Genomic DNA, 17,913 nt, shown 5'->3' on the forward strand with positions numbered 1-17,913 from the left:
TTGATTCTCCCAGAGTGAATACTATATTCATATAAAACCCAAGTTTCTTTCTACAGCTTATCAGCTGGCTAAATCAAAGAGCAATAACTAGCACCTGGCTGTTCACCACTGGCTGGGATGGGGACTGGGTAAAGGAAAACAGGCTCATTTGCCTCTGTCACCCAGCTCCCTCTATCGTTTCCCTCTTCCTTCATCTCTGACCTTTCTATCCTTACCATGTCCGGTCTAGACTCAGAATTTGCTGGCAGAGAACTTTAGCAAATGCCTCTGAACCAGGTCAATCAGAATCCATCTACTGGGCACTTCATAAAAGGTTGTAGTTTAAAGGGATAAAGTGAGTAACGGTTCACTCAGGCATCTGTTTGTAGTTGCAAGGTAATTCTTACCCTAAGGAACAATCTTAAAATAGGGGGTAAAAACTTCATGGACTTTCTGACCCTTAGACCCTAAATCTGAAAATAAAAATTTGAAGACAAACTCTACTTTTAGTCACTTTGTCATTCATTTTGTTTTCTCTTTGAAGACTTACCCTCTTTCTGTCACTGACAAGATAGTTGAACATATAAATACACAGACACTAAAGAAAGAAAAAAATTTCCCACTTTAGTGTTTTCTTCCTTAATTCTTCCTTACTCATCCCAAAATTTCCAATAAAAATACCGAGGGAATTGGAAGCAAGGAAAGGGAAACTAGGTAAATAAATACTATCCTGCCCTGTGAATTGTTTTTCTCTAAAATGTAAATGTTTCTAGTCCTGTTGATTTACAGGAACAATCGGACAAACAGCCTCTTGCTCTCTTCTACTCTCCTTGGCTTTCCTCTGAGGTGTGAGGGACAAGGACTATTTGGGTTCACTCCAGAGTTTTCCATATGGATTAAAAAAAAAAAAAAGCCCCTGGAAGATTCTGATATGTAACCACTTTGAGAATCACCACTCTCCAGTGAAGATACCCCATAAATACCCCAAGACAAAGGACCATGGCTATTTGTTCATTGTCATATTCCCTGTGCCTGGCACATAGAAAGTACTTAATACATATTTGTTTATATGTTTAAATATAAGAAAACAATTTTTGTAATTTGTTCTCATTTAAACTCCATCCTTATTAGTACTCAGCAAAATATCTAGCAAGTAGTTCTTTCATTTGGAAGGAGGAGCAGGTGGGGAGGTTGGTTGCTTTGAGAAATCCATGAAAGCTAATGAACATTAATACACATACAATTTGGCCTACAGTTCTGGGGCATTCACAGTCCTCCTGAAGCTCATCCATGGGTTTTGTTCCTTCAACAAATATTTCTTAATATCCTACCATGTGCTGCTGGGGACTAGGAGGTGTAGGGAATCAGATTGTGAACTGCCGGCTTTGGCAAGTTTTACAGCTAGGAGATGTCTCGAATTTTGTGTGTATGTGCCCCCTCTCTGCACACTTAGAGAAACCACCTCCACAATTTGGCCAAGGAATTTGAATAGGGTTTGGAGCTCTTATCACTTTCTTGCTCTGTACCCTAAAAATGTAATTGTATGTTTTATCATCCCAGCTAGATTTTAGTCTCCTTGAGGTCAGGTCCATATCCCCAGAATGCTGAGCAAGGAATTTTAGATGTGTTGACAACACAACAGTTGCTTATACCTGTATATGTGGGACAAGTGGGAAGAGGTGTGGAGAGTGAGGGAGCGGAACCAAAGTTGGCCTGGGTGACCATGCGAGAATGAGGCAATGCAAAGAGATGAACACCTGGTTTTGCTGAATAATTTATGAATCTCTTAAATTTCCCTAATCCTCAGTTTGCAAGCCAGTCTTCCTCACTTCCTCTGGTGGATGTAGACCATAGATAACATTTTAGGCAGTTTTTAAAATTTGGAAGTTTGTTTTTGTACCTGTGAAACGTGAACTGAGAATCTAGGAATCTAGGACCAATATTTAGCAATGTGATTCCAAGAAGATCCCTTAACTTCTCTGAGCCTGTGTTCTTCCTATGCAAAATGGCATTGGAATTGAGATCCATTAGTCTCGTAAGAAAGGCAAAGATGCATTTCCCATATACATAAAAGGCATTAGTATTCTTTGCTCCCTACTCATGTTGGGGTAGGTTTTGGGTGTGACAGTAATTTACTGTCACAGTTATTACTTGGGTCCTTCTAATGTTTAACATTAGTTGCTGTGTTTCAGGTACAGGAGCATTAACTCCAGATTATACACTAGTAAATTTCTATAGTTATTTGTAGCTCTCCAGAGCTCCCTATTCCACCAGACTAAAGTTCAGAGGCTTCAGGGCTGAGCTTAAAGAAGAGGTGTCCTTGACTGTATTCTAAAACCTTGTGTGTCTTTAATTAGTGGTATGTGTAGTAGTCACTGCTTTGTATTAACTATACCACCTTTTCTACCCCCCAATATTTTGGAAGCACAATAGCTATTTGTATACATGACTTATGTCCCATTTGAAGTATAAGCTAACAATAATAATGTTTATATATATGTAGTCTGTGTTAACTAAAATTTATTCTGCTTAATTATGTTTCCTTCCTTCTTTTATTCCAGGTATCACTAAAACATTTCAGGATCATCACTTCAAATTCCACAAGAATTGGTGATCAATCAGAAAGCTCCGAAGTGGATATCTGATTGCTAACCTGTGAGTAGAGCTTTGTGATTTTCTTTGAGGCTCTGTTCTTAGCAGTTACACAGTCCCTCTGCCCAATTTTCTAAATCCTTGTACCTAAAAATGTATTGTGATAAAGCATTCTTTCTTCTGTGATTCTCAGTTTCCTTATCAGTCAATTAATTTTGCTTTATTTTTTTATCTAATTTTTGAAATTACAAAAATCAAATATTCCTCCTGTTATTTTAAAAACTTGAGCCTACTTTTAATTATTTACATGATTACATAAAGTAAATAGTGAAAGTCCCCTTTATTTTTCTTCACCACTAAAATCCCACTAACCTCTCTCCCCAGAGGTAACAACACTTAACTGCTGCAGCACTACAAAATATTTTTGTATGTGAATTTGGAGATTCCCTTTCTGGGAATCAGAATTAACATTTTTGGATCCGTTCAATCGTTCGATGGGTATAATTTGAGCATCTAATCATGTGCCAGGCACTGTGTAAGGAAGTAGAGATACAAAAAATGATAGAGGTAACAAAAAAGTTAGTTCTTCATTTAAAAAGAACATTTGTCAAACTTCTAAGAGGCAGTGCAATCCTCAGGCTGCCAAGTGACCATGTTAGTAAACATGTTCTATGTTTACTATTCCATAATGGAATAGGCCCACATGATGACATCTGAGGGGCACTGACCTGGAGAGGAGGCAGGAAGACTTCCCAGGGAGGTAGCATCTAAGGAAGACTCAGAATAGTACAACATTCTAGTTCAAGGGAGCAGCAAGTCCCAGATTGTAAAAAGAGTATGAAATAAATAAATAAATAAATATATATATATATAAAACAACTCGTGATCAATAAGCCTGGAGTATAGAGTGCCTTGCATGATTACAACATAGCAAGTACAAGCATATTCTGTTTTAAAGATAACAAATCTATGAAAAAAATGAATTGGTAAAATAAAAAATTTAGTTGCAAAAATGTTTAGTATCAGGTTCCTCTAAAATATGATCTTCCCTAGGTGAAGTAATATAGCCTAATTTACAAATGTTTAATATATGCAAAGCTTTTCTGAAGTCTTTGTGCAAAATACCTCTATGTATAATTATTTCAAGGAAAAAATCATTATCATTGGGTGTTTTTTATATCAGCTAACATGAAAGACTCTCATATATCACTTGGCTGTTTATCTTCAGTATTCAGGTTAAACATAAGACTGGATGCCATGACTCCTCCTGGAGGTGATTTTTTAGTTTTACTTTTTTCTTGCATATATGATATTCTAAAATAAACAATCACTGTCAATAATGAAGAATGCGGATGACTTGAGGAAATAAAGGGATGATTTTCCAGGGAGAATAAACTTGCATGCACAATCCCTGGTGATTTCAGGTACAGTAGGAGTCCCTCCTCACTTTCAACAAATCTTCTCCACTTGTGGGAAGAAATTCTGCCTGGGGAGGAGAAAGGGAGACAGAGGTTGGAGAGATCAAAGGAAATTCATTCATTCACAATTTTGCCGTAGGAAGAACAGTCTTTTAGGAATTTTGCATAGTTCTCAGTAAATTGTTGATTCAAGATTTTATCTTTTGCTTCCACCATCATTTTTTTTCTCTAATGTGATGATTTTTATTTATTGCTTATGGACTTCCCGCTGATCCCTCCTCTCCTGTACTCTCTTAGCATTTACATGCTCTCACAACATCTGTTTTTTTCTACAGTGTGTTATATCATTTGTATGCAGTTCTCATTTCCCTGTGACATTAAACCATTTTAGAAATTGTGGAGTGTGCCTTTTACATATCTCACAACACTAGAGAAGGTTTTGCATATTGCAGGCACTTAGTATTTGTTGAATGACTGACTGATTGAATGACTCGATAGATGATGGTTAGATTCAGCTTCTGAACATATATTTTACTTGCTTTGAAACTGACTCCAGATGATGATTATTAGTGTCCCCTACTCTGGTCCCATTGGTGAGGTAAGTAAATGTTGGCGCATAGGGCTGAGAGAAAGATGGGATTAGCTGATGGCAGAAAACTTACCTCTCTTCTCCCCAGGGAGGTCTGAGATAGTAAATAGCACGACAATATCCCAGATAAGGTCACTCTTCCTTGAGAACACTGTTTTGGGAGCTGAGAGGGAAGGATGATGAGTTTAGATTAGGACTTGCTATGTTTGAGGTCTGTGGAGGACAGTAAAGAATATGCAAGTCTGAAGCCTGATGAGTCATAACCTATAGATAGTAATAAAAACCATGACAGTGAATGAGACCACCTAGAAAGATTGTTTAGAGGGAGAGGAATAAAGGTTTAAAAATGCCATCAGAGATGATTCAATCCTGCTAAATGACAGGAGAAGGACCCTCCCAAGAAGGGAGATATTGATTCTTTACTTCTCATGAGAGTTTGTGAGAACATGTCAATTAGGTGATGTCTATCTATTTATCTCTCATTTTTTTTGGACTATTTTGTTTCATCTTCTATCCTCTTTTCTGGGAGCTATGACTCAAATGGTCTCTGTGGGGCTTTCCCTATCTGACTTTGCTCCCCTTTAGCATTGCACCCCTCTGGCTCTCCACTAGCTGTCTACCCAGGAGGTCCCCCACAACAGCAGCACTTTGCTGTTGGGCCATTTTCTTGTCCTTTTCTTTTTTCCCCCATATCTTCTTGATGTATTGACCCATTCATCACTATATAAGGCCCTTCTTTGTCTCTTGTAACAGTTTTTGGGGCATTTTCTTCATCCACCCTTCAGAGCTGATCAGACTAGACAGTTGGTGGAGGATGGGAAACAAGATTAGACTTCTCTGAAGGCAGTGCCTTCAGGGTCAGGTGGCTAGGACTCAGTTGCCATGGGACATCATCTTGTCTAGATAGACAGTAAAGAGCCCAATTAGAGGAGAAAAATAATCTACCTCCTTTGCACTAAATCCCCTACTTAACCCATTGTCTCCTGCTTATCTCCCCACTCCACCTGTTCCCTAGAGTAGGTTTTGGTGGTATTTTAGCCTTTCACTGCCAGACCAGAATGGGGCTGGTGGAGTGTGGCTCAGTCAAGCCATGGGTCTGCTGCCTGTCACAACAGTGCCTCTTATTTCTCTCTGAGCCCCATCAAAGGTTATTTCTTATGGGACCATGTTTACACAAAGACTGAAATTCCTTAATTTGCTGTGTGATGAAAAACAAAACAAAAACAAAAACAAAAAACCCCAAAAATGGACTGGGGGGGGAGGATGGTGCATGGGACTTCCATTCATTTCGCTTGTATTTTGTAAAGTGTTTTAGCTTTTCCTTTAAGACCTCCCCTTGCTTTTTTTTTTTTTTTTCCTTTTTCTCCCTCTCCCTTAGTTTTTCCTCTTTACAGAAATCCTTGATCTTTCTTTGGATTGTCTGACTAGGGATCTGGTAGCCTCCTCCTTCTTTTCTGCATTCTTCCTTCTCCAAATTTTTAAATGAACCTTGAGATACCAGTTTTGTTTGTTTGTTTTATGTACCCATTTCCACATATTCCTCCTTGTTCTTTGGGTAACCAGGGGAAAGATGCCAATTTTCTCACAGCTATATAAAATGTTGATGACCCCTGAGTCAGTAATTTTACTCAAATCGCTATTTATATAAAATGAGAGAAGAGAAATTTTGGAGGTAAGAGGAAACAGCTTTTGAACACTTGAATGGCTTAGTTTGGGGTGTTCCAAATAAATTATGGCTAGTAGCCAGCATATTTTTCTCCCTAACTGTGTCTTATGAATTTCTGTCAATTTTACTCCTGAAGGACTTGGAGAGAAAGATAATTTCTTATGAGCATGCAAAAGAAGTGATTGAGGTTGTAAGCACCCAGCAAGCCTTGCCCTTGCTGTGGGACAGCACAAATAGGAGACTTTATTACCACTTGGGGCCTATATTTTAAACTCAGTTGAAGCTCCAGATGGAGTAGACAGAAAAGTCTTTTATTCCTTTCTCCTTCTTTGTGTTTTTGCAGAACTAGCTTCTCTGACACCCTTGACAAAGTTCTCAGTCTCCTGCTGAGCTCAGATTCAAGTGTGCCCAATCTTATTCTAGTAGGATATGAAGTGCTCTTTCTTAAATAAGATTCTTCGTATAGATTCCTGTTAGTGGCTGCATTGGTCAGCCAAAGGGGTGCTGATGCAAAATACCAGAAATTGGTTGGTTTTTATAAAGGATATTTATTTGGGATAGAAGGTTACAGTGACCAGACCATAAAGTACAAGTTACCTCCCTCACCAAAGTTTATTGCCACATGTTGGAGCAAGATGGCTGCCAATGTCTATAAGGGTTCAGGCTTCCTGGGTTCCTCTCTTTCTAGGGCTTGCTTCTCTCTGGGCTCAGCTGCTCTTTTAGCTCCACAAGGCCAGCAGTAGACTTTTAGGTGAATGGCTTGTTTCTCTTCCCCCGGGCCTTCTCTCTTTCCTCACAACCAAGCTCCTCTGTGTACTTACTTCCTGGGGCTCCATCTCAAGTCTCCAGCATCAAAACTCCAACATCAAAACTCCAACTAACTCCTCTGCTCTGCCATACAGTTTTATCTGTGATTCCCTGACCACCAAGGGGGCCGGGACTCAACCTCCTACTGATGTGACCCAATCAAAGCCCTAAACATAATTTAATCACACCAGGTACAGATCAGTTTACAAACATAATCTAATATCAATTTTTGGAATTCATAAACCATACCAGACTGCTACAGTGGCTATAGATCTAGACTTATAAATGGAGAAGAGCTTAGAAGACAGCTCTCAGGATCCTTTGTGGATTATAAAAAGGGAAGTGCCTGAGAAGGGGCACAGATTTCCATGACCTTCCCAACATTCAGGAAGCCTTCATGATGAGGAGAATAGGACAGTTGGTACCACCACATGCAGATTATGAAACCTTGGCCAAATGATGGAGTTTCCTTGGCCTCAAGAAGCACCCTCATGGATGCATGAATTCCTGCCTAACATGGATTTGATTGGGTAGGCAAAATTGAGATAGGGGTGGGCACAGATAGTTGAGAGGAAAAAATAGTGCCAAGAGTTCTTATTTCCAGCCTTTTCTTCCAGTATGCATGAGTGAATATGCAGTGAAGAAAAAAAAAATGATTGTGCTATTTAGCTTTGAACTGAAACAATTAAAAGTTTTACCTAAGGTTCTAACTGTGGTCAGATTTATACAGTTAAGGGACACAAACATAGCTGCTTTCAAGCTGTGCTTGGGGATGTTCAACAAAATTAAATTGTGAACTTCTTGCACTACTCCATGTGATAGTACTCTGGTAGGATTTAAGCAGAACAAACTCTCCATCTGGAAAAAAAAACCCAAGATGTTTTCTTTCCCACTCTTCTCTGTATCCCAGGTCCTATGTAATGCCAAATTAAATCTAGAATTTTAAAAATCTGCTTTTACTAGAGGAGAAAGGCAGAGTTGCATTCCCCGCAACAGATATTTTTAAGCCAAACTCATTACTTGGGTTTCTTTTTCTCCTCCTTTTGCTAATTCAAAACAAAATGTCCATCATTCACTCTAACACCAGCCTTAAAGAGCTGGAGACAAATGGAGTCTGAATATTCACGCCAATGTGGTACAAATGAGCTGTGATTTCAGGATGCTGGCTGTTTCACTGACAGGGGAAAAAAGCAGTTGACTAGTTTAATGTCTTTGGCTGAAAACCCTTTGTTAAAGAGGGATAGAGAAGGCCAACATTAATATTGAGTCCCTTTTTTTAATGACCAAAAATGATATATCATGGAATGGGGCATCCCGAGTTTGGGGAAACTATTCAGAGGATGCAGAGGGGAGTGAATGCAAACACATGCTGGGCCTTAGGGAAAGCATTCTTCTTCTAGAAGTGTTTTCTCTAAGTTCTTCAAGGAATTTATCCCATAAGTATATTCTTCTCAAGATTTTGAGTTTAATTTCATCACAGAATTACAAAGTTTATAAATATAAATTCATTGGTTAAAACGAGAGACCCTAGGGACATATTTCTGCCTTCCCCAGGTTATTGGCTAATGGTTTAGAAATGAAAGATGCAGCTGTAAATTGGGGTTGATGAGGGAGGCTTGTGACCACCATTAACATCATCTGCTCTCTGTCGTGCTCCTCAAACGTACACGTCTAGCCATTCATTAATTAAACCATTCAACAGGTATCGAATTGGACCTTCTCCATCCTGGGTGCTATCTTGGGTGCTGTGTTATATTAGCAGTTCTAGTATTCTTTTATCCTTTCCTATAAAATGGTCTCCTATTAATTTAATGCAATGGAAAATTTAGGGAACCCAGTAATGTTTTCACTGACCTAAATTATGATTTCTGATACTTTTTTTGATTGGCCTAATCTTGGAAGAGAGTCATAATATTTTAAATTTCTCTCCTCTTTCATCTACCTATCATGCATAGTTATGTGGTTTATAGACAAAACACTGCAACACACGGGCCAAATCTGTAATTCCACTTTTCCACAAATCACTAAGTGATGAATCATTGACTCCTATGTTATTTGTTTCCTAATTTCTGGCTTTGATGTAGAAATTTTTAAAAATGGAAAACATAACAGTTATTTCAAATGAATTGAAAATTAAAAGCAAAGTAAAGGTGTGTGACAGTTTGAAGTTGATTTATGAATCCCAAAAAGAAACAGATTATGTTTTTGAACTAATCCATTTCTGTGTGTATGAGGCCCTTTTGATTGGATTATGACAGTGAAGCATGATTCAGGTTGAGTCTCTGCCTTCTTGCTGGGTGTACCAGTTTGATATGTTATGAATTCCAAAAAGAAATATTGGATTATATTTTTAAACTGTTCTTTTCCTCTGGGCATATTAGATTAAATTGGATTCATAGGTTTACTTGATTAAGTAATTATGTAAACCTCTTGTGCAGTAGAGCATCGTGTCCCCACCCTTTGGTGGGTGGGGACTCACAGATAAAAGGCATGGCAAAGGACAGAACTAAGGGTTTTTGATGTTGGAGTTTGATGCTGAAGTCTTAAGCTAGAGCCCCGGGAGGTAAGCACACAGAGGAAAAAGAAGTGAGCCCTGGAAAGAGAGGAACCCTAAACCCAAAAAGAAGCAAGCCCTGGGAAGAGATGAACCCAGGAAGCCTGAACCCTTGCAGACGTCAGCAGCCATCTTGCCCAACAAGTGAAAATAGACTTTGGTGAAGGAAGTAACTTATGCTTTATGGCCTGGTATCTGTAAGTTCCCACCCCAAATAAATACCCTTTCTAAAAACCAACCAATTTCTGGTATTTTGCATCAGCACCCCTTTGGCTGACTAATACACGGGGTCTTATATAAACAGAGACACATAGAGAAAGGAAAAGGGACCTCTGCCTTTTTTGATTTTGCCATGTGAGAGAGGACTCAAGGATTGTTAGCAGCCAAAGCTTTAGCATGAAGCCCCCAAGAGGTTGGGCCCATTGAACAGCTTAAGGCTGAGGATATGCCAAATGCCTGATAGCCCACAGCTGAACTTGGGAAGAAAGTGGAGCAGCCAAGACTGAGAGGAGGCCCGGAAAGAGGCAAGCCCTATGCCTGGTTGCCCAGGATATCCTGGGAGCTCCAGGATATGGTAATTTCTGGAGGGAAAGGCAGAGACCTCAGCAGGTTGGTGGTTATCGTGTTTTGCCAAGTGGCAGGACCCCAGGATTACCAGTAGCTGACTTTGGTGAGAAATTATCTCTGCTGATGCCTTGATTTGGACATTTCATACTCTTGGAACTGTAAGCTTTTACCCTAAATAAAATTCCCATTATAAAAGCCAACCTATTTCTTGTACTTTGCATTGGCAGCCCTGTGGCAAACTAAGATAGGGTACTATGACATTTTTATGGAATGCTTATAAAATCAAAAGTGAGAAGCCAGAAGTAGATTTACCTTATGCTGCAGGGCCCCTCACTAGCACAGGCCACTGACACAACCCCGTACTTACTTACATTTAATATTGCATTCTCTTTCTTAATAATCTTAAGGCTTTCCAAATGATCATCAGGTCCCACAAAACTTGCAAAACTTGGATCCACCCTAAAATTGAGACAGATAACCCTTGATGATTTTGCTTCATAGTTAAAATGAATTCAGTGAACAAAGCAAAGAAATGGTCAAAGTGTGGAGTGTTGCAATTTATTTTTTAAAGACTTTAAAATGAAGTCAGTTTATTTTTTAAAGTAGGCCCCAGTTACATAAAATGATAAATCTGTTTGCCAAAGCACAATAGAACATAAACAGATTCATTTTTATTTCATTAATAAACATCAAATATTAACTCATCCTAACAACAAGCAGTCCAAATCCTGATGGGAAATAGCTCCTTTTAAGGAGAATTGGCAGAGGAAGAGAAATCCTTCTAGACAATCACATGGTCATTTCATCATCGAGGTTCTTGCCACAGTCTCCCTTATCTTATCCAGCTATGTGTTTTTTAGAGGTAGCATAGCACAGTGATTAAAAGCATGGGTTTTGTGGTCAGGCTGCCTGGATATAAATTTTAGCTCTACCATTTATAAGCTCTGTGACCTTTGTACACAATATTTTCTGGGCCTCAGTCTTTTTATCTGTAAAATGGGGAAAACAAGACTTATTATAAGGATTTAAATTAATATTTGTAAAGAGCAGTCTTTAACATTATAAGTGCTACTTAACCATTGGTTAAATATATAAACTTCCCCATCTAGACCATAAACTACTAATGTGGGGTTACTTGTGGATTCATCCATGAAATTCCTCAGGGCTTAGCCCAGCACATGATCAGTTGGTAATAAATAACTGTATATATTGGGGATCACAAACTGGCAACCTGAGGCCCAAGCTGACCTGCTTTTGTGTTGTAGTTTTGTTTTTTGCTTAAAAACTTGAGTTTGGATACTCTTAGGGGTGCGTCCACTTCCCATTTCCCCATTGTCCGCAAATTCCAAGTATTTTTCTTGCTGGCCTTAAAAGCACTCTGGTTTTCCATCACTGGTATAGACAAATGAATACATATTAATAGTACAGGAGCACTCCAACAGTTAGTGGCAGTTCTGTGGGACAGTGGAGTAGGGAGATGGGGCCAGTGAGGAAGTCCAACACGAGCCACTTGCACTCCCTGAGGCTCTGCCTGCAAACAGCATTCTAATTAACCAGCTCATCCCTATTTCTAAACTAAAAGTCACAGATGGGAAATAGAAAATAGGTAAGTTGGATATGAATCTCCTTAGAAGCAGAGATATGCACTATCTAATGTCAGAAAATCTTTTTCTTCAAGGACTGAGTTGACCAAGACTATGTCAGTCATGACCATCTAAACTACGCTGCGGTCAGAAATAACCCCAAGTCAGTGTCTTAAGCAGCAAGAGCTTGTTGTCATTCATGCTTTCTTACTAACTTGGGACAGGCAGGATCTGTGTTCCACATTATTGTCATCCTCACTCAGGGACCCAGCTACCAGCCACTATCTGGAAATATTGCTTGTCACTGGGTGGAGAGAAAAGAAATGGCACTGCATATAACTCACTTCACCAGACCTAGTCACTTGGCCCTGGCCAACCACAAGGCGGCCAGCAAGTACAATTCTATTATATAATGTGCCCAGAGGGATAAACTTGGAACATTGGCAAAAAGCACTGATGACTGTGGCAGTGGCATTATCTGGGTCTTGGACTCTCAGGCCAGAAGCTTTTCAAGAAGTTCAACTCAGCAAACATTTTCATGCCTCTCTAAATGCATAGCAAAATACTCAGGACTGTGAAGGGATAGAGAGGAGATCTAGGCCCTGGCACTGAACAGCTTCAGGCTTGCCCCAAAGAAAAAGAAGCTTTGAAACATTTGAGTAACAAAGCCTTTCAGAATTGATTACCTACAAGAACTATGCCAACAATGCTTTGGAAGTAGAAAGAGAGTATGACTCTGGGATAAAGGCTTAGGGAAGGCTTCATAAAGAAGATAGTACTTGTGCTGGACTCCAGACAAACTGATGGAATTTGCAGGAGTGCAGGTCACTTCAGTTTTGGCATAGAGGAAGCAGGGATAAAAGCCCAGAGGCAGAAATGAGGGCAGGTTGATTGCAGGACTAAGGAGTTTAGCTTGGCTATGAGGAGAGGATGGAGAAGCCATTTCATGGAGAGCCTTGGGTGTCTGCAGAGAAACAGAATGTTGGTATGTGTGTGTGTGTCCGGGGTGGGGGGCGGGGAGGGAGGGGAGGATTTTATCTTTCCTCATGAATCCCTCCAAAACCAATGCCGCTAAACCTCATCAGTCACTAGCCCTCACCACCGGTGCTTATTCCCAAAACCAAAGGTCATGGATGCACCACGACTTCCCAGACTTACAAGGAGTCATCGGATGGAGACAGCTGTAATCCTTGGGTTGATCCTGCTTCCAGTTTAGGGCATTTTTGATGGCTCCTCCTGCTAAGAAAGAATATTCAAGTTCAAGTGGAATAGCCTCTCATGACTAGGGGTCACTTCAGCCTTTTTGCTATATAACATCTGTTTTTGAAATTCGGCTGAGACCTTGACTTAAATCTGTTTAACTTAAAAAAGCAGCAAGAGAACATCTTGTTTTCATGAATGTCCAGGGGCTGTATGTCAACAAATAAAAGGTCTGTTTGTGGTGTTCAAAGTGAAAAAGCTGGTTGTGAGATGTTTTACCACTAGGATACATTTATTATAGACTGTTCATTTCTTGGAACCATGAACCAAAGTTTGGAAAACAAAATGGACCAGCTTCATTTAAATCAGCAAATTTCTGCTTGATAGTGGGTAAGAAACATGCCTTTAGTTTTAGAGGCTTGTGGCGTCACCAAGCTGTACCATGTCTAGAAAAGATACACTCATCCATGCCTCCTACCTTAGTCGCGTGAAGTTAATGTCATAAGCAGATTCCCTGTGTCTGTATATATTCTGACAGACAGATGATTATTTTTATATTACTCACGAAGGATCTGAGGTGGGAAAGGAGGGGGTGAGAATAGTCCACCATCTGTCAAGTCTAACTGGCTATTCTACCCCTCACGCACTTGTTTAGGAGAGAGAAATAGAGCAAGCGGAGTTTTATTTATCAGTACTTAAGAGGAATGCAGATGCTATACTGATGACACATAGCAGATGTCAATATATATTTGTTGATTTGTTGAGTAAACACAAACTCCAGTCTTAGAAATTTTTGTTCTTTTCATGAATGCATGCCTGTAGTTCATATTAACATCTTGCCTGATTGAAAAAACTGTTACTGCCTATCTTATTTTCACCCAAAGTAAACCATTAGGTCATCTCTGTAATTCTCTTTCATAGCAACCTACATTTTTTCTTTCCTAGACCCTATTCCAATTTGGACTTTGTTAATTGCCTGCCTCTACCATCAGACTATAAACATTATGTGGGTAAGGTAGTTGTCATATTCACAACTTACATGTCACACCAAGCAAGGTGCCTCATACATTTACTTCATAAATATTTGTTGAATGTTTTTATTGAATTTTTTGTTGTGATGATGGTTTGTGTAGCCTCAACTACTCTTGATTTTTCTGAATTTAAATAAAATAAAGTAAATAGAACTTTTAATGCAGTTGAATACGCAAGGGGCTTTTGTGTGATGATGCATTCACATTCATTTGGACATAACAGCCTCCTGAAGGTTATGGTGAAATGGTTAGTCTAACTGTCTCAATCTCTCAGCTTGTATTTGTCAGCCCATATCTGCCCTGTGTTTGGCCAGGACTAATATAATAGTACGCAGCAATAGTTTAGGGTTTCTTTTCTCAAATAGTAAAATCATTCCTGGTCTGGTTAAATCTATGACTTTATTAGCACTAAATTCTGGCCAATAAAGCAACATGGTAAATGCAGTATAACCATCTGTGGTCAGAAAGAAGATGCTTTGGGTACCTGGTTGGCATATGGCTTAACATGCACATTCACTTGTCTAGTGATCACTTTAGACCTTTCTGATGTCAAGCAAAATACAAACATTTCACCTTGAGAGTGGAGACAGTGGATTCATTTGCTCCATTTTGCTTTGGCTGCCTGTGTGTGTGGGGTTGAAATGGGAATGATTTATAAGTTCCAAGGGATATCCAGAGAAATGCTCATTTGTTTATGAAAGGTACAATTCCACAATAGTCTTTTTGCTCTTGTATATTTGAAAACATTCCCAAAGAAACAAAGTTGGATGCAGAAAAAATAAGGGGGAAAAAAAAAAGAAAAATAATACTCCAAATTCTGAACAATTCTACTTTAATAGGTTGATCCATCTGCCAGCTGGCCACAGTGTTGACTACTTGTAATATATACTTTTGGTAGGCCACATGTAGTTCTTGGAACTGTTTATATTAGGCTGTAGAAACCTAATTATTCTAAAATTGGCAGGACTCACTTTGGTTACTTAATACAAAATTGCTTAGTCATCTTTATACATGGTGTGGACAGCACTGTTTAAGTGTGAAAAACTGGGAAATGCAAACGTGCTCCAAAGAAATTTTAGGCCAGGTAGAAAAACAAGAAGGTATCACTTTTTAAGATGCTTAGCAGGTGGTTGCCACATGTTTGAATTTGACAGGCAAGGTAACTGTTGGGTTGAAGTCCTTGATTACAAATACTTTTCCATTTGCTTTGTGAATTTTGTCAAAAGTGAAAAGCTGCTGCCTCTGCTGCTGCTTAGAGTGTATTCTAATCCTACATTTTGCAAAGCACAAATTTTTTTCAGGATAAGTATGAGGAACAATAGAATCAGTTGTTGGAACATCTTTCTTGTCCTCAGAAACAATCAAGGATGTCATTTCAAGCTAGTTGTCATAAAGGTCCTCCTTTGGATATTTTTGATTGAACACAGCTCACCATACTTGAACTACTGCCATCCAAATGCAGTACAGATATACAAAATTTCAGAAAGGAAAGGGGCAGGTAAAATGAGTTTCTTCCTTGTACTTTAGAGTCTAAAATGGTCCCTGAGGTCTCCAGTTTCTCTAGGAATTCCTATAGCAACCTCACTCTTCCTGCGACCTGTGGGTGGGACCCCTAAAAGAGATGGTGAGAGATGATAAAAGTCCTGTAGTCAGTGGGTAGTGACACCAGATCCAGGAAGAGGAGGTTCTCCAGCAAATATTCAGAATCGTGCTTTATGTTTTTAATTACTGAGCATGGTTAGAGAAAGAAATCAGGCAACACTTCTTTTTTTCTTTTTTTTTTTATGACTAATAGAAGCATTTAAGTCGTTTTTTAATATCGGTGTTTTCTAATTATGATTGAGAAGTGGCAAGGACTCTCTAAAGGCCATGGAAATTTGGAGTGGTTCAGCTCAACCCTAATTCTCTTCTTATTTGTCATGTTTTTCTCCTTTCTTTTTAAACATCCCTGAACAAAAATACTCCCTCATTTACAAATACCTAATAACCCTCTTCCTGATACCAGAATTTCTTTCTGAGACAAAGTTCTTTCCACTAGAAGAAAACAGCCACAGATACTAATCAAAATATAAAATAGAGTTCCATGAACTGTCCTCCTTTCTAAGACTACTGAGAGTGCAGCTTGAGAAGTAGGCTTTTGATAATGTTTGAACCAAGTTCTTCTATTTACCAGTTAAGTCCAATGAGTAAACCATACCCTGGAATTCATTCCAATTCAACAAGTGTGACCCTAGTGCTGACTATAAGGAAAATATTCAGTTGAGATCTGTGGTAATTTGGAGCTGTATCCCCCTAAAAACATGTTCTTAGACTTGTTTCATTCCTGTGGGTGTGAACTCTTGTAAATGTGACCTTTGGTTCCCCCCCACCCCCCCGTTCCCCTGTTGTCTGCTCTCTGTGTCCATTCACTGTGTGTTCCTCTGTGTCGGCTTGTATTCTCATTAGGCAACTCTAGGAACCCATCCTGGGACCATCCGGAGTGGGAGAGAGGCAATTACTCTGTTGTGCCACCTCAGCTTCCTATTCTGCCATGTCTTCTTATTTTCTCTGCTCTGTGTCTTCTGTTGCGTCATCTTACTGCATCAGCTCTGCATTGGCCAGCACTCCTGTGTGGGGCAGCTTTCCTGCACCGGGCAGCATTCCCATGCAGGGTGGCACTCCTGCATGGGGCCACATTCCCAGGTGGGCCGGCACTCAGTGTGGACCAGAGTGCCCTCACCAGGAGGCCCTGGGCATCAAACCCTGGACCTCCTCTATGGTAGATGGAAGCCCAAATGGTTGAGGCACATCTGTTTCCCCAGGATGGGTTTTAATCCTATTTACTTAAGACCTTATAGGGAAGGCCACAGAGAGAAAGCCAGAGGGAGCAATTAGAAGCTAAATATAAATGGAACCTGGGAGAGAAGGGAGAAACCATGAGAGGCTGCTGTGTGCATTGCCATGTGACAGAAGATCCAAGGACCAAAGATTGCTGGCAGCCAGCCTCAGAAATGCCATGTCTTCTAGGAAAAAGCATCACCTTTATGAAGCCTTGATTTTGGATTTCTAACCTTGAAACTGTGAGTCAATAAATTCTCAATGTTTAAGCAAAGCCATTCCATGGTATTTGCTTAAGTAATGAGAAAATGAAAACAGTTTTTGATGCTGGAAAATAGTGTGCTACTATTGCAGATACCTAAAATATGGAAACACCTTTGGAAGTGGGTACTAGATATAGGCTTGAAGAGTTGTGAGGTGCTTGATAGAAAAAGCCTAAATTGTTTTGAAGAGTTGTTGGTAAAAATATGGATGCTAAATATACTTCTGATGAGGACTTTAAAAGAAATAATGAATGTTATTGGAAGATGGAGGAAAATTGATCCTTGTTTTAAAATGGCAGAGAACTTGATGAAATTGAGTTCTGATGTCAGATGGAAGGCAGAAAACTTGAAAGTAATGAACTTGGATATTTAGCTGAAGAAGCTAAGTGTGAAAGGTGCAGCCTGGTTTCTCCTTGCAGCTTACAGTAAGCTATGACAAGAAAGGGATAAGCTGAGAAATCAACTCTTAAGCACAAAGAAACCAAACATTGATTGAAAAATGCTGAGTCTATCCAGATAGTGTGCTATCAGACTTGGGCCAGATGTAGCTCTCTCAGGGACTTTCTTGAGCTTCCAGAAAGTAAGTCCCCAGAGAATAGGATTCCACATGAGGGTTTAACTGAACATGGATCTAGTCAGTCATTTCAGTAGAAGTCAGGAATGGAGGAGGTGTGGTTATCCAGGAAGGATCTGTGGAAAGTCCTTTTGTCTATGGTTTTGGATCCCTGTGAACTGTATGCAAAGTTGATGAGGTTTTTGCAAAATTAAAATTCATATGAGTGGAACTACTACCAGCCTGGACTGACAGGGACAGAGAAGGGATAAACTGAAGGAAGAATGACTTTAT

At 39.5% G+C, this 17,913-nt stretch overlaps 1 protein-coding gene across 10 annotated transcripts in view; it reads left to right on the top strand.

Annotated features, from left to right (window-relative positions):
• CALD1 (caldesmon 1) overlaps positions 1–17,913 on the top strand; it is a 194,548-nt gene that overhangs the window by 61,129 nt on the left and 115,506 nt on the right. For all 10 annotated transcript variants that reach the window (XM_058297397.1, XM_071215287.1, XM_058297403.1 and 7 more), the window contains one exon: positions 2,541–2,634. The gene's annotated coding sequence lies outside the window, so the exon portion shown is untranslated. The remainder of the gene's footprint in view (positions 1–2,540; positions 2,635–17,913) is intronic.

This window comes from Dasypus novemcinctus, chromosome 5, assembly GCF_030445035.2.
Source record: "Dasypus novemcinctus isolate mDasNov1 chromosome 5, mDasNov1.1.hap2, whole genome shotgun sequence".
NCBI lineage: Eukaryota > Metazoa > Chordata > Mammalia > Cingulata > Dasypodidae > Dasypus > Dasypus novemcinctus.